A 14,168-nucleotide genomic window follows, 5' to 3' on the forward strand; every position below is an offset into this window, starting at 1 on the left:
GAATTACCTTGATCCAACTAGGTAACCTGTAATGATTCTAGGATGGATCCAGGTTTTTGTGAGGATGCATCTATTTTCTGTTTTCCACTACTTCTGGGGCCTTTCAGTTATGAGGCCTGAAAACTTAGGATGTTCACAAGCTCCAGCTCCTTGAAGGATCCTGAACTCCCAAACATAAACTCACCCTTTATGTTTTTATCTTCTTTGCTGCATATTAATGCTTTGTCTAACGCCATCTAGGAATTGGCAGGTGCTTTAAGGGGGAAACGGTTCAGAATGTTAGGATCTCTTCTCTGTGATTCCTTTTTTTTAAACCAAGATCTCAATCCCTAAAGTCCTGGATGCTTTTGAATATTTGAATCCCCAATTTTTGTCTCTCCAGTTTTGAGAATGCCAAAAACCCCATACCACTTAGGAATTGTCAAATAATTTGAGGAGAAAAGTAGCAGATAATGTGGAGAATGCTGGGCTTACATCAATATATTTTCCTTTTATCTGGGATCTTGGCACTTAAAGGTTTTGCTGCCTTTGCTACTCTTTGATGCCTTCCAACCACTTTTTAAAAATCCAGCTATTATTATCTCAGTGAGAGTATTAGTTTGAACACAAAGAACTCCATCATACTGGGAAACAGAAGTTACCCAAGCCTGTGTAGTCCAGATGTTTGCTTCAGTTAAGACTATAATAATTTGGGTGATTTTATTCAGGATATTTTCAGTATTTTACTTTGCCCATTTTCCTTGATTCAAATCTTCTGAATTAGATTTTTCTTGCCATATTACACCTTAGGCCAAAGCTAGATTAAGATCACCAGAGTTCCCAAATGCAGAAAAGATAAGTTGGCCTTCTCCCCCTCATAAGAAATTAAAGATAAAAACAACCCTCAATTACAAAATAATCATAAGAAATAATTCAATGCTTTCTAAAAATATATCAAATGTAAATTATTTCCAGTATTTATGGAGCCAGGTTTCCTGAGTGTGGATCCTGGCTCTGCCATGTGCTAGGTAGGCAAGTTACTTAATCGCTCTATGCTTAAGTTTCTTTAGTTGTGTAATGTGGAAAAGAATAATGCCTACCTCATAGTTATTATAGTGAATAATTTAATATACCTATAGCACTTAGAACAATGCTCCAGATATAGTAAGTGCTCGATTAATCAGTTAATGTAAAAGATTATCCAACATCAACAGCTATAAACATAAAATACATCAGCATGTAACTTACGTGCACTCATAATAAATATGATTTAATAGAGATAAGTTTGATTTATTTGGCAAATTTACTTGAGCCCATTCATCGCTAGAAAATTTTGTGATTAACTCAACACTTTTGGTTTTGTTTTTCCTTCCTTTGCCTTTTTGGGAGGTTGAGGGGAGGCTCTCTCTTCTCTGTTAGCAGGAAGGAAAAGGAAACATTTCTTTCTCAGCATTTTGAGGAGTCACTCAACATTTATTGAGCATTCGTGTTCTGGTCCTTGTGCTATTAACCATAGAGTTGTAGAGATGAATAAGATTCATCCTTTCCCTGAAGGTCTTAGACTTATCAGAGTCAGACAGATAAGTAAGAAATGACATATACATTGAGCCACTGACCCTGTCACAGGGTATTAGAATTTTTAAAAACCTTAAAGTTTATAATCCTCACAACTACCTTAGGATGTAGGCACTGAGGCTCAGAGCACTTGAGTAACTTGCCCAGATGAGATTTGAACCCAGTGCTTCCAAAAAATAGGTCTATGGCCTTCCCACTAATGCTGAGACAGGGATACAGCACATTTCTGCCTAGAAACATTAAATAAAAGGCTGATTATAGTTGTCTACTCATTGCCTAAAACACCTGTTAATTCAGGTATGTGAACCCAAGTCAGAATGCTTGTTTAGTGGCATTTAACTGTTATTTCCGGCAAAGTGGTCAAACTAATAATAAGCAGCCCTGACATTCATACAGCAAGTGAAAACTATGGTGCAGAAGTATTTTTGAATGGGTATTTTTAAATTAAGTGAATCATTTTCACCTAAAAAAATGAGTTATTATTTTAAAAAGAAAATGACTCATATTCTCTTCAATGTGGTGGGCTGTGATTGGAGAAGGCCCTCATATGTATTTCCTATGATATTTTTACCTACATTTGGAATAATTAGCCAAATGGGTAGAAACCTGAGCTCCAAAGAGATCATTGTCACAATTTCTACCCTGCAAGAGACCAGTGACTTCCTTAGCTGTAAGAGGAATCTCTAATTCTAGACAGTTTTCAAAGGGAAATGAGTGATGGCAGGTTGGAAGCATGCTATACAAAAAAGGATTACATGTATCCACTTTTCATTTTGAAGGTCAGTCCACTGATAATTTTAACTTATAATATGAGTGTCCAAGTCAGTATACATTAAGTATACTAGTCTTTTTAAAAAAAAATCTTTATTGGAGTATAATTGCTTTACAACGTTGTGTTAGTTTCTGCTGTATAACAAATTTCATCAGCTATATGTATACATATATCCCCATATCCCCTCCCTCTTGTGTCTCCCTCCCACCCTCCCTATCCCACCCCTCTAGGTGGTCACAAAGCACCAAGCTGATCTCCCTGTGCTATGCAGCTCCTTCCCACTAGCTCGCTGTTTTACATTTGGTAGTGTATATATGTCAATGCTACTCTCTCACTTCGTCCCAGCTTACCCTTCCCCCTCCCCGTGTCCTCAAGTCCATTCTCTGCATCTGTGTCTTTATTCCGGTCCTGCCCCTAGCTAGGTTCACCAGAAACATTTTTTTTTTTTTTTAGATTCCATATATATGTGTTAGCATATGGTATTTGTTTTTCTCTTTCTGACTTACTTCATTCTGTATGACAGACTCTGGGTCCATCCAGCTCACTACAAATACCTCAGTTTTTTTTCTTTTTATGGCTGAGTAGTATTCCATTGTATATATGCACCACATCTTCTTTATCCATTCATCTGTCGATAGACACTTCCATGTCCTGGCTATTGTAAAGAGTGCTGCAATGAACATTGTGGTACATGTCTCTTTTTGAATTACGGTTTTCTCAGGGTATGTGCCCAGTAGTGGGATTGCTGGGTGGTATGGTAGTTCTATTTTGAATTTTTTAAGGAACCTCCATACTGTCCTACATAGTGGCTGTATTAATTTACATTCCCACCAACAGTGCAAAAGGGTTCCCTTTTCTCCACACCCTCTCCAGCATTTATTGTTTGTAGATTTTTTGATGATGGCCATTCTGACTGGTATGAGGTGATACCTCATTGTAATTTTGATTTGCATTTCTCAAATGATTAGTGATGTTGAGCACACTTTCATGTATTTGTTGGCAATCTGTATATCTTCTTTGGAGAAATGTCTGTTTAGACCTTCTGCCCATTTTTGGATTGGGTTGTTTGTTATTTTCATACTGAGCTGCATGAGCTGCTTGTAAATTTCAGAAATTAATCCTTTGTCACTTGCTTCATTTGCAAATATTTTCTCCCATTCTGAGGGTTGTCTTTTCGTCTTGTTTATAGTTTCCTTTGCTGTGCAAAAAGCTTGTAAGTTTGATTAGGTCTCATTTGTTTATTTTTGTTTTTATTTCCATTCCTCCAGGAGGTGGGTCAAAAAGAATCTTGCTGTGATTTATGTCATAGAGTGTTCTGCCTATGTTTTCCTCTAAGAGTTTTATAGTCTCTGGCCATATATTTAGGTTTTTAATCCATTTTGAGTTTACTTTTGTGTACAATGTTAGGAAGTGTTCTAATTTCATTCTTCTACATGTAGCTGTCCAGTTTTCCCAGCACCACTTATTGGAGAGGCTGTCTTTTCTCCACTGTACATTCTTGCCTCCTTTATCAAAGATAAGGTGACCGTATGTGTGTGGGTTTATCTTTGGGCTTTCTATCCTGTTCCATTGATCTATATTTCTGTTTTTGTACCAGTACCATACTGTCTTGATTACTGTAGCTTTGTAGTATAGTCTGAATTCAGGGAGCCTGATTCCTCCAGCTCCATTTTTCTCTCTCATGATTGCATTGGCTATTCGGAGTCTTTTGTGTTTCCATACAAATTGTGAAATTTTTTGTTCTAGTTCTGTGAAAAATGCCATTGGTAGTTTGATACGGATCGCATTGAATCTGTAGACTGCTTTGGGTAGTATAGTCATTTTCACAATGTTGATTCTTTCAATCCAAGAACATGGTATATCTCTCCATCTGTTTGTATCGTCTTTAATTTCTCTCATCAGTGTCTTATAGTTTTCTGCAGACAGGTCTTTTGTCTCCCTAGGTAGGTTTCTTCCTAGGTATTTTATACTTTTTATTGCAATGGTAAATGGGAGTGTTTCCTTAATTTCTTTCAGATTTTTCGTCCGTAGTGTATATGAATGCAAGAGATTTCTGTGCATTAATTTTGTATGCTGCTACTTAACCAGATTCATTGATTAGCTCTAGTAGTTTTCTGGTAGCATCTTTAGGATTCTCTATGTATAGTATCATGTCATCTGCAAACAGTGACAGTTTTATTTCTTCTTTTCCAATTTGTATTCCTTTTATTTCTTTTTCTTCTCTAATTGTCGTGGCTAAAACTTCCAAAACTATGTTGAATAATAGTGGTGAGAGTGCGCAACCTTGTCTTGTTCCTGATCTTAGAGGAAATGGTTTCAGTTTTTCACTATTGAGAATGATGTTGGCTGTGGGTTTGTCATATATGGCCTTTATTATGTTGAGGTAAATTCCCTCTATGCCTACTTTCTGGAGAGTGTTTGTCATAAATGGGTGTTGAATTTTGTCAAAAGCCTTTTCTGCATCTGTTGAGATGATCATATGGTTTTTATTCTTCAATTTGTTAATATGCTGTATCACACTGATTGATTTACTTACATTGAGGAATCCTTGCATTCCTGGGATAAACCCCACTTGATCATGGTGTGTGATCCTTTTAATGTGCTGTTGGCTTCTGTTTGCTAGTATTCTGTTGAGGCTTTTTGCATCTATGTTCATCAGTGATATTGGTCTGTAGTTTTCTTTTTTTGTGACATCTTTGTCTGGTTTTGGTATCAGGGTGATGGTGGCCTTGTAGAATGAGTTTGGGTGTGTTCCTCCCTCTGCTATATTTTGGAAACGTTTGAGAAGGATAGGTGTTAGCTCCTCTCTAAATATTTGATAGAATTGGCCTGTGAGGCCGTCTGGTCCTGGGCTTTTGTTTGTTGGAAGATTTTTAATCACAGTTTCAATTTCATTGCTTGTGATTGGCCTGTTTATATTTTCTTTTTCTTCCTGGGTCAGTCTTGGAAGGTTGTGCTTTTCTAAGAATTTGTCCATTTCTTCCAGGTTGTCCATTGTATTGGCATATAGTTGCTTGTAGTAATCTCTCATGATCCTTTGTATTTCTGCAGTGTCAGTAGTTACTTCTCCTTTTTCATTTCTAATTCTGTTGTTTTGGGTCTTCTCCCTTTTTTTCCTGATGAGTCTGGCTAATGGTTTATCAATTTTGTTTGCCTTCTCAAAGAACCAGCTTTTAGTTTTATTGATCTTTGCTATTGTTTCCTTCATTTCATTTTCATTGATTTCTGATCTGATCTTTATGATTTCTTTCCTTCTGCTAACTTTGGGTTTTTTTGGTCACTCTTCTTCTTCTATCTCTAATTGCTTTAAGTGTAAGGTTAGATTGTTTATTTGAGATTTTTCTTGTTTCTTGAGGTAGGACTGTATTGCTATCAACTTCCCTCTTAGAACTGCTTTTGCTGCATCCCATAGGTTTTGGGTCATCGTGTTTTCATTGTCATTTGTTTCTAGGTATTTTTTGATTTCCTCTTTGATTTCCTCTGTGATCTCTTGGTTATTTAGTAGTCTATTGTTTAGCCTCCATGTGTTGGTATTTTTTACAGTTTTTTTCCTGTAATTGATGTCTAGTCTCATAGCATTGTGGTCAGAAAAGATACTTGATATGTTTTCAATTTTCTTAAATTTACCAAGGCTTGATTTGTGATCCAAGATATGATCTATCCTGCAGAATGTTCCATGAGCACTTGAGAAGAAAGTGTATTCTGTTGCTTTTGGATGAAATGTGCTATAAATATCAATTAAGTCCATCTTGTCTAATGTGTAATTTAAGGCTTGTGTTTCCTTATTTATTTTCATTTTGGAGCATCTGTCCATTAGTGAAAGTGGAGTGTTAAAGTCCCCTACTCTTATTGTGTTACTGTGTTACTGTCGATTTCCCCCTTTTTGGCTGTTAGCATTTGCCTTATGTATTGAGGTGCTCCTATGTTGGGTGCATATATATATTTATAATTGTTATATCTTCTTCTTGGATTGATCCCTTGATCATTATGTAGTGTCCTTCTTTGTCTCTTGTAATAGTCTTTATTTTAAAGTCAATTTTGTCTGATATGAGAATTGCTACTCCAGCTTTCCTTTGATGTCCATTTGCATGGAATATCTTTTTCCATCCCCTCACTTTCAGTCTGTATGTGTCCCTAGGTCTGAAGTGGGTCTTTTGTAGATAACATATATATGGGTCTTGTTTTTGTATCCATTCAACCCATCTATGCCTTTTGGTTGGAGCATTTAATCCATTTACATTTAAGGTAATTATTGATATGTATGTTCCTATTACCATTTTCTTAATTGTTTTGGGTTTGTTACTGTAGGTCTTTTCCTTCTCTTGTGTTTCCTGCCTGGAGAAGTTCCTTTAGCCTTTGTTGTAAAGCTGGTTTGGTGGTGCTGAAATCTTTTAGCTTTTGCTTGTCTGTAAAGGTTTTAATTTCTCCATCGAATCTGAATGAGATCCTTGCTGGGTAGAGTAATCTTGGTTGTAGGTTTTTCCCTTTCATCACTATAAATATGTCCTGCCACTCCCTTCTGGCTTGCAGAGTTTCTGCTGAAAGATCAGCTGTTAACCTTATGGAGATTTCCTTGTATGTTATTTGTTGCTTTTCCTTTGCTGCTTTTAATATTTTTTCTTTGTATTTAATTTTTGATAGTTTGATTAATATGTGTCTTGGTGTGTTTCTCCTTGGATTTATCCTGTATGGGACTCTCTGCACTTCCTGGACTTGATTGACTATTTCCTTTAGCATGTTAGGGAAGTTTTCAACTATAATCTCTTGAAATGTCTCAGACCCTTTCTTTTTCTCTTCTTTTTCTGGGACCCTATAGTTCGAATGTTGGTGCATTTAATGTTCTCCCAGAGGTCTCTGAGACTGTCCTCAATTCTTTTCATTCTTTTTTCTTTATTCTGCTCTGGTATAGTTGTTTCCACTATTTTATATTCCAGGTCACTTATCCGTTCTTCTGCCTCAGTTATTCTTCTATTGATTCCTTGTAGAGAATTTTTAATTTCAGTTATTGTGTTGTTCATCATTGTTTGCTCTTTAGTTCTTCTAGGTCCTTATTAAACATTTCTTGTATTTTCTCCATTCTATTTCCAAGATTTTGGGTCGTCTTTACTATTATTACTCTGAATTCTTTTTCAGGTAGACTGCCTATTTCCTCTGCATTTGTTTGGTCTGGTGGGTTTTTATCTTGCTCCTTCATCTGCTGCATATTTCTCTCTCTTATTTTGTTTAACTTACTGTGTTTGGGGTCTCCTTTTCACAGGCTGCAGGTTCGTAGTTCCCATTGTTTTTGGTGTCTGCCCCCAGTGGGTGAGGTTGGTTCAGTGGCTTGTGTTGGTTTCCTGGTGGAGGGGACTGGTGCCTGTGTTCTGGTGGGTGTGGCTGGACCTTGTCTTTCTGGTGGGCAGGGCCACATCCGGTGGTGTGTTTTGGGGTGTCTGTGAACTTAGTATGATTTGGGGCAGCCTCTCTGCTAATGGGTGGGGTTGTGTTCCTGTCTTGCTAGTTGTTTGGCATGGGGCATCCAGCACTGGACCTTGCTGGCCACTGGGTGGATCTAGGACTTAGCGTTGAGACGGAGATCTCTGGGAGGACTCTCACCGATTGGTAGTACGTGGGGCCGGGAGGTCTCTGGTGGACCAATGTCCTGAGCTCAGCTCCCCCACCTCAGAGGCTCAGGTGTGACACCAGGCCAGGGCATCAAGACCCTGTCAGCCACACGGCTCAGAACAAAAGGGAGAAAAAAAGAAAGAAAAATTATAATAATAATAAAATAATTTAAAACATTTTTAAAATTTATTAAAATAAAAAAAATAATTAAAAAAAGAAGAGAGCAACCAAACCAATAAACAAATCTCCAATGATAACAAGCGCTAAAAAGTAAACTAAGATAAACATAAAAATTAGAAACAAATTAGTCGCAGACAGCAAACCCCAAGTCCACCACCTCAGTTTTGCGATGATTCATATTCTATTCAGGTATTCCACAGATGCAGGTACATCAAGTTGATTGTGGGGATTTAATCTGCTGCTCCTGAGGCTGCACGGAGAAATTTCCCTTTCTCTTCTTTGTTTGCACAGCTCCTGGGCTTCAGCTTTGGTTTTGGCCCTGCTCTGTGTGTAGGTCGCCTTCAGGCATCTTTTGGGAAGTCTGGGTCTTCTGCCAGTGTTCAGGAGGTGTTCTGTAGGATTTGTTCCACATGTAGGTGTATTTTTGTTGTACTTGTGGGGAGGAAGGTGATCTCCATGTCTTACTCCTCCGCCATCTTGAAGATCCCCCTCTATTTAGTCTTAAAAATGATAGAAGATTCAAAATAAAAAGGTGTTAGTATTTGTTGAATTTTAAACTAATTTAAGGCCAGAATTTTAGGAATTTTTAGAACTGATAACTTCTTGTTTCAGAGGACATCACCTATTGGCAAACTGTGGTACTGCAGTTTCACTGCATAAAGAGGAAGAGATGATCAGGCAGCCATGGATTTGGAGTCAAAGAGCTGGTAAAGCAGGCAGCTCAGAGAACATGGGGCCCTGGAAGTCTAGAAGGAAATGCTTTCTCTCCTTTCTTCCCATTCCCCTCATTGCTGTGATGTACATTTCTGACAGAGAACCAGAACTATAACCTGAACAAATTACATATTTGTGAATTGTGACAGTTGCTGAAATCTACCACTGGTGTGACATCCTGACCCATTTAGATAGACATTGGATTCAATGAGCCAATTGTCCTTGTGCTAACAGGTAAATTCCTAGCTATCATTAATCTGAAATTAAAGGGGGGAGCATTCATTATAGCATTGCACTTTGATTTTACTTTTGCAGTGCTATAGCTGATAGCATCAGGAAAATAACTTTGCAAATAAAAATGTATCTTTTCTCCCAGGTGGGGCTGGGACAGAAGTGAAGGGAGAGGAAGATGGAATAGGGGGATTCTATGGTCAGTTTGAACATTAGTCTTACTGTGCTGGAAGTAATTCCTGACTCTAACTGCAGAAATTTCATTCTTTTGCAGTGACATAAATGTAGTCTGCTCAGCTGGTTTAGTTTCCATTTATATTTTGTAGCACCCTAGAGCTACTTTTATTCTTTTTAAAGAAGCCAGCAGAAGCCAGCCAGAAGAAATCCTGATAACTTGAGCATGGGAAGGTCCTTAGGATTTTGAGAGCAATCTCTTCTCCCTGCCTTTTAACCTCTTTCCCCTTTGAATGGTATATGTTTCAATGGATGTATTTTTCAGAGTACCTTCCTCTGCATTTTATTTCATCTTATTTAATGGACTTCCTATTAATTAAGAGGGAGAATGAACTAGGAAATAAGCACGGTGTGGAGTTAGAAGTAAGGTAGGGTTGTCCTAAAGGAAATGAAGCTGAAGTTAGAATATGTGCCGGCCCTTCCTTTTATTCTGCTGTCCTAGGCTTTCACTGAAGTTTGTGTTTGGGGACACCCATTTACTCCATGCTGAGTCCCAAAGGGATGTGCACAAGAGCATTTAGAAGGGGAGGATTTGGCACCTGTATGGTGACCCCCAAAGTAAAAATCCAAAAAAGTTTAAAATGTAAAGTATTTTAAAGTAGCACTGTTTTGAAACTCTTTTGGTCGTTCATCCTTGCATAGACATTTTGCAATGCAGGGATCCTGAATTCATCTCACCTGATTCCCCATCCTAGTTGATGTGAGGCTCATTAGACTCTCATCTGACTCAGGGCCACCACGCCCCATGTTTCTTCTCTTTCTTTCCATTACTAGCCTGGTCTCAGTACATTGATGTGGATTCTTATATCATTTTAAAAATATCTTTTCTTCCAGTTCCCCTTGAGCTTCTGTTTTTATCCATTTACTTACAAATAGATTTAATTAGCTTGGAATACTACCCCCAGAATTTCTTAGTTCTTTCCTTCTGTTCTACAGAGAGAGACACAAACTTCATGCTGGTGACAGTGAGACCAATGGGAACTTCAGAGGGGCATGCATTTTCTTGCCAGAAACTGTAAGGAACAGCCTTGAAGAGGAAAGTCGTAGGCACTCTTTAGTCACCACTTCAAGGGGTGAGGTTGCTGGGTAGCTGTCCGTGATGGTTGTGGGGTATGTGCATGCACACACACACACACACACACACACACACACACTCACTCACATGCACTCACAAACACATACACATCACAGTGACAGATGACCCATTGAAATAATTTCAGAGCTGTTCTGTGGTTGCTACGACAACCAATGCTCTCTTGGCTTTCATCTGGCCATGTGACAGGGACTTTGACGTCAGCCGGAGGCAGAGTCTGTGGCTGAGTCCACACAGGCAAAGGCCTGTGAGAATCTGGTGGATGCTGGCCGCCGCTGCTGCTCTCAACGCTGCTGCCGCTGCTGCTTCTGCGTCCCAGGGGCTGCGGAGCATGGACTGTTAAATCCTGCACTTCTTCTGTGTGAGGTAATTAGTTTGCTTTATATGCAATAGTTAGATGTGTTTGTAGATCATTGTGGTTTTCCCCTCTCTCTTACCTCTTACAAGTTTGTCTTCATGAACAATTATTGTTGTACCAGGAGAAAAATGTGAAGCAGCTTCTGGTTGTTAATTTTGGGTGGAATCTCTGGCATTTGGTTAAATTTGGACTCATGTTCTGTGAAGTAGGTTAAAATATAACCGCCTTTCCTGTTCAACACTTGCTAACATGACATTATTTAGAGATACAGGTTTTGCAGCGTGAGCCAAATATTCCCCGTTGAATTCCAGGAATCCTCCCTTCAGTATTGCTTTGGGTTTAAAGACTCCAGCATAGCCTTGCAATATGTTGCTAACTTTGTTTTTTTTTTTTTATATTTTCTACCATATTCTGAATCAGCCGAGAGTAGTTTGGTATTTGGTTTCTGTCTTGTCTGTAGCATTCGTAATTAGCAACAATAGGAACGGCGGGAAAGAACATTATACTTTGAAGCAAAAGTTGGGGTTCTTCTAGTAAATAAAGTATTCTGAAAATACCAGGGAAAACTGTCAAGAGCTTCCTGTTTAGAGAAAAATAATCCGCAGTATGCCAAGGAAGTTGGGGTGGAACCTCTGACATGTGCTCATGCAGTTGCTTTTTGGTTCTTAGAGCAAAGTGCACATTTTCAGTATCTTCCTCTGAAAATTCAGCTGTGAAGAGAATAGCATTGGATGGTCTTCACTAAGGAGGCATGTAAGCTATTTTTATCTTTAAAAATTGAAATAATTACCTAGAGAAGAAAACAGTAGCCTTAAAACTAAATTATCATTGGTAGATCTACTTTAATTCAAACAGATATAAATAGCCACTAAAAATCGCTCTAGATCTTGAATGAGTAATTTGATAACTGTGATTAATAAAGCTTTTAATCTCTATTCCTATAACAATATATACTGCAAATGGGAGGGGGGTTTGCGTTGTTGTAGTTCATTTCTTTCCCAAGTTTAGTAATTTTGAATTTTCCATTATTGCACACAAGTTGGATGGTTTTTGTAGCTTGTAATTCAACAAAAACCTCCGGTACTGAAGTTGATCGAGCCTAGATTTATAAGCAGGTATCTAAATCTTACAAATTTAACTGGAAAAAAAGGCAAATTTTAGAGCAGCACAAGTAATATACCTACTATTTTGATGAATAGAAAAATAATGGTTTAACTATGTAAATGAAGAATACACATTTTATAGTATGTGAGTTACATATCAATTTTACAGTATGTGAGTTATATATCAATATAGCAAGAATATATTATTCTTTTCTATATTCTTTATTAGTTTCTGAATTCTGATCACCTTTATTTTACTCTTGGAGATGAACATTTTGAACAGTATTTAGCTTCAGTAATAAGTGAATAATTGTGAGTGTATAAATAATTTCTCAATAGCTTTCAGTGAGTGAATATTCATTTAACTTGCTGGCATTTGATATGTCTATTTTTGGCCAGAGTCTCCATGGAGGATTTTCCAAAAAGTCTTAATGTGCTTACACTCGAGGCACATCTACTGAGGCGTTATCTCATTGTTTAATTTATCTCATAATTATAATAACTCAGAGGCCCTATTCTTAACACTCCTAGAAATAATGTTAATTGATTTGCAGAATTTCAAGTGAGCATGAGTAGGACCCGTAGCCAGTAGCACTGTCATTTAAAAGCGGTCTTTGATGGGGTACTTTGATGTTTGCTTCTTTTACTCAAAATAAGGGATTTTCGTTATAGTTTTTCCAGGTAGTGAAGATTTTCTTGATGCTCTCTCTATGTTTTAAAGTTATAAAATGATTGTATTCAGTGCCCTAATAAAACAGACTGGATTTCAGCAATACGAAATGAGTGAATATTTTAGTGTTGATTGGCAAAATGACAATGATAAAGTTTATCATTAGAAGAAAACAACCTATGCTATGATGGCAGAAGTACTTTAGAATCTACAGGTCTTTTCTTATGGCAAAATAAGGGGAAAAAATGACTCTCATCAGAATCATCTATTTACAGCAATGAGACTGTGTTGATTTCAAGGTCAAGTTTGCTTCAACTTCAAAAGATACTAGCAAGGAATGATTTACTCTAGAAACCTGGATGTTGCATTATTAAATGCTTTATGTACAGTTTCAAGGGATTTTAATCTTTTGGGTGCCATGGACCTCTTTGGCAGGCTGGTGAAGCTTATAGGTTCTTCTTAGAATGATGATTTTAAATGCATGACAAAATATGCAGGATGACAAAGGGAATTACTTTTATTGAAATACATTAACCAAATTTTTAAAATTGTGATGTGTGTGTTGTCAATAATTCACTATTAAATAAAACAAATTAGCAGCAGTTATAATTACTACCATAGTTATAATAACTACCATAATTTTGAAGTAGTGACGAACATAAAAGGTATTTCGAGATGGCTACAGTGACTGTAATGTGATGTGAGAATATCTGTGATTTCTCTTGGCAACAAAACCACAGGTACGGTGGTTTATGCTCTACATTTTAATCTAAATTTTACTTTGAGGTTAGTGAAACTAAAGATAGAATATTTTTCCCATCCAAGTTCCTGGATCCCATGAATTCCCTCCACTCCTGAGTTAAATGATATGTAAGCTTGTGATGCTAAAAGGTCTTGGAACTGCACCGGACAAAATCCACACCACCATTTCCACATTCAGCTCTACCACATCTGATTTTTTCTCTGAATGTGTGAATTTCACAGTATTCTCTAATTTCTCTGTGAAAGGGGTGGTATCCACATCGCTACCAAATTGTAAATTTCTTTTGTTTTCCTCCTTAATCCATAAGTAGGCTTGTGTACTTGGACTGAGCTCATACCTAGTTAGACAGGGGTTAAGAGGAAAAACTTTATAGTGTTAACGCAAATTATGCAAGTTAAAACCATGGACCATAGAAGTAAGACTATAGCTATTTACAAAGGGACCTTTATCCAGTCAAAGAAAATAAGCAAGTAGCACTTTCATGAAGAATGCAGGATGTCATATGAGATCGTAGCTGAAGAAATATTCTAGAAGGTACTTTGTGTGCTCACAACAATTGAAATGAGCATTAAAGAATTTATGTCACTTTTCAGTTTGATGTAAAGCACATACATGCGTAAATTGATCAATTGTAATGTAAATTTCAGTTACTCTTGATAGAGCCTGCTGGTTCACCTGTCAGAGGTCCCTGGAACAGGAGACATTCATTCAAAGTGAAATGGGGAGTGGAGACACTTCCCAAGTAATCTGAACGCAAAATCTTATTTGACTTATTGGATATTCAAGAACAACACAGGAAATATTAATATTATTGTTTAGGGTGACTTATATAAGAATTGTCTCATTTCCCACGTCACTCTTAGCTAGCAGAAGATATTGCCTAATTTTCCTC

At 37.4% G+C, this 14,168-nt stretch overlaps 1 protein-coding gene across 10 annotated transcripts in view; it reads left to right on the forward strand.

The window, feature by feature from the left end:
* NCALD (neurocalcin delta) overlaps positions 1–14,168 on the forward strand; it is a 445,233-nt gene that overhangs the window by 349,980 nt on the left and 81,085 nt on the right. The window contains exon 1 of one of the 10 annotated variants that reach the window (XM_059902285.1): positions 10,608–10,748. The exons of 7 other annotated variants lie outside the window; for them this stretch is intronic. The gene's annotated coding sequence lies outside the window, so the exon portion shown is untranslated. Of the gene's footprint in view, positions 1–10,607; positions 10,749–11,415; positions 11,494–14,168 lie in introns of those variants that run through there. 2 more of the 10 variants (XM_059902286.1, XM_059902290.1) reach the window with 2 other exon arrangements.

This window comes from Balaenoptera ricei, chromosome 17, assembly GCF_028023285.1.
Source record: "Balaenoptera ricei isolate mBalRic1 chromosome 17, mBalRic1.hap2, whole genome shotgun sequence".
In the NCBI taxonomy this organism is placed as follows: Eukaryota; Metazoa; Chordata; class Mammalia; order Artiodactyla; family Balaenopteridae; genus Balaenoptera; species Balaenoptera ricei.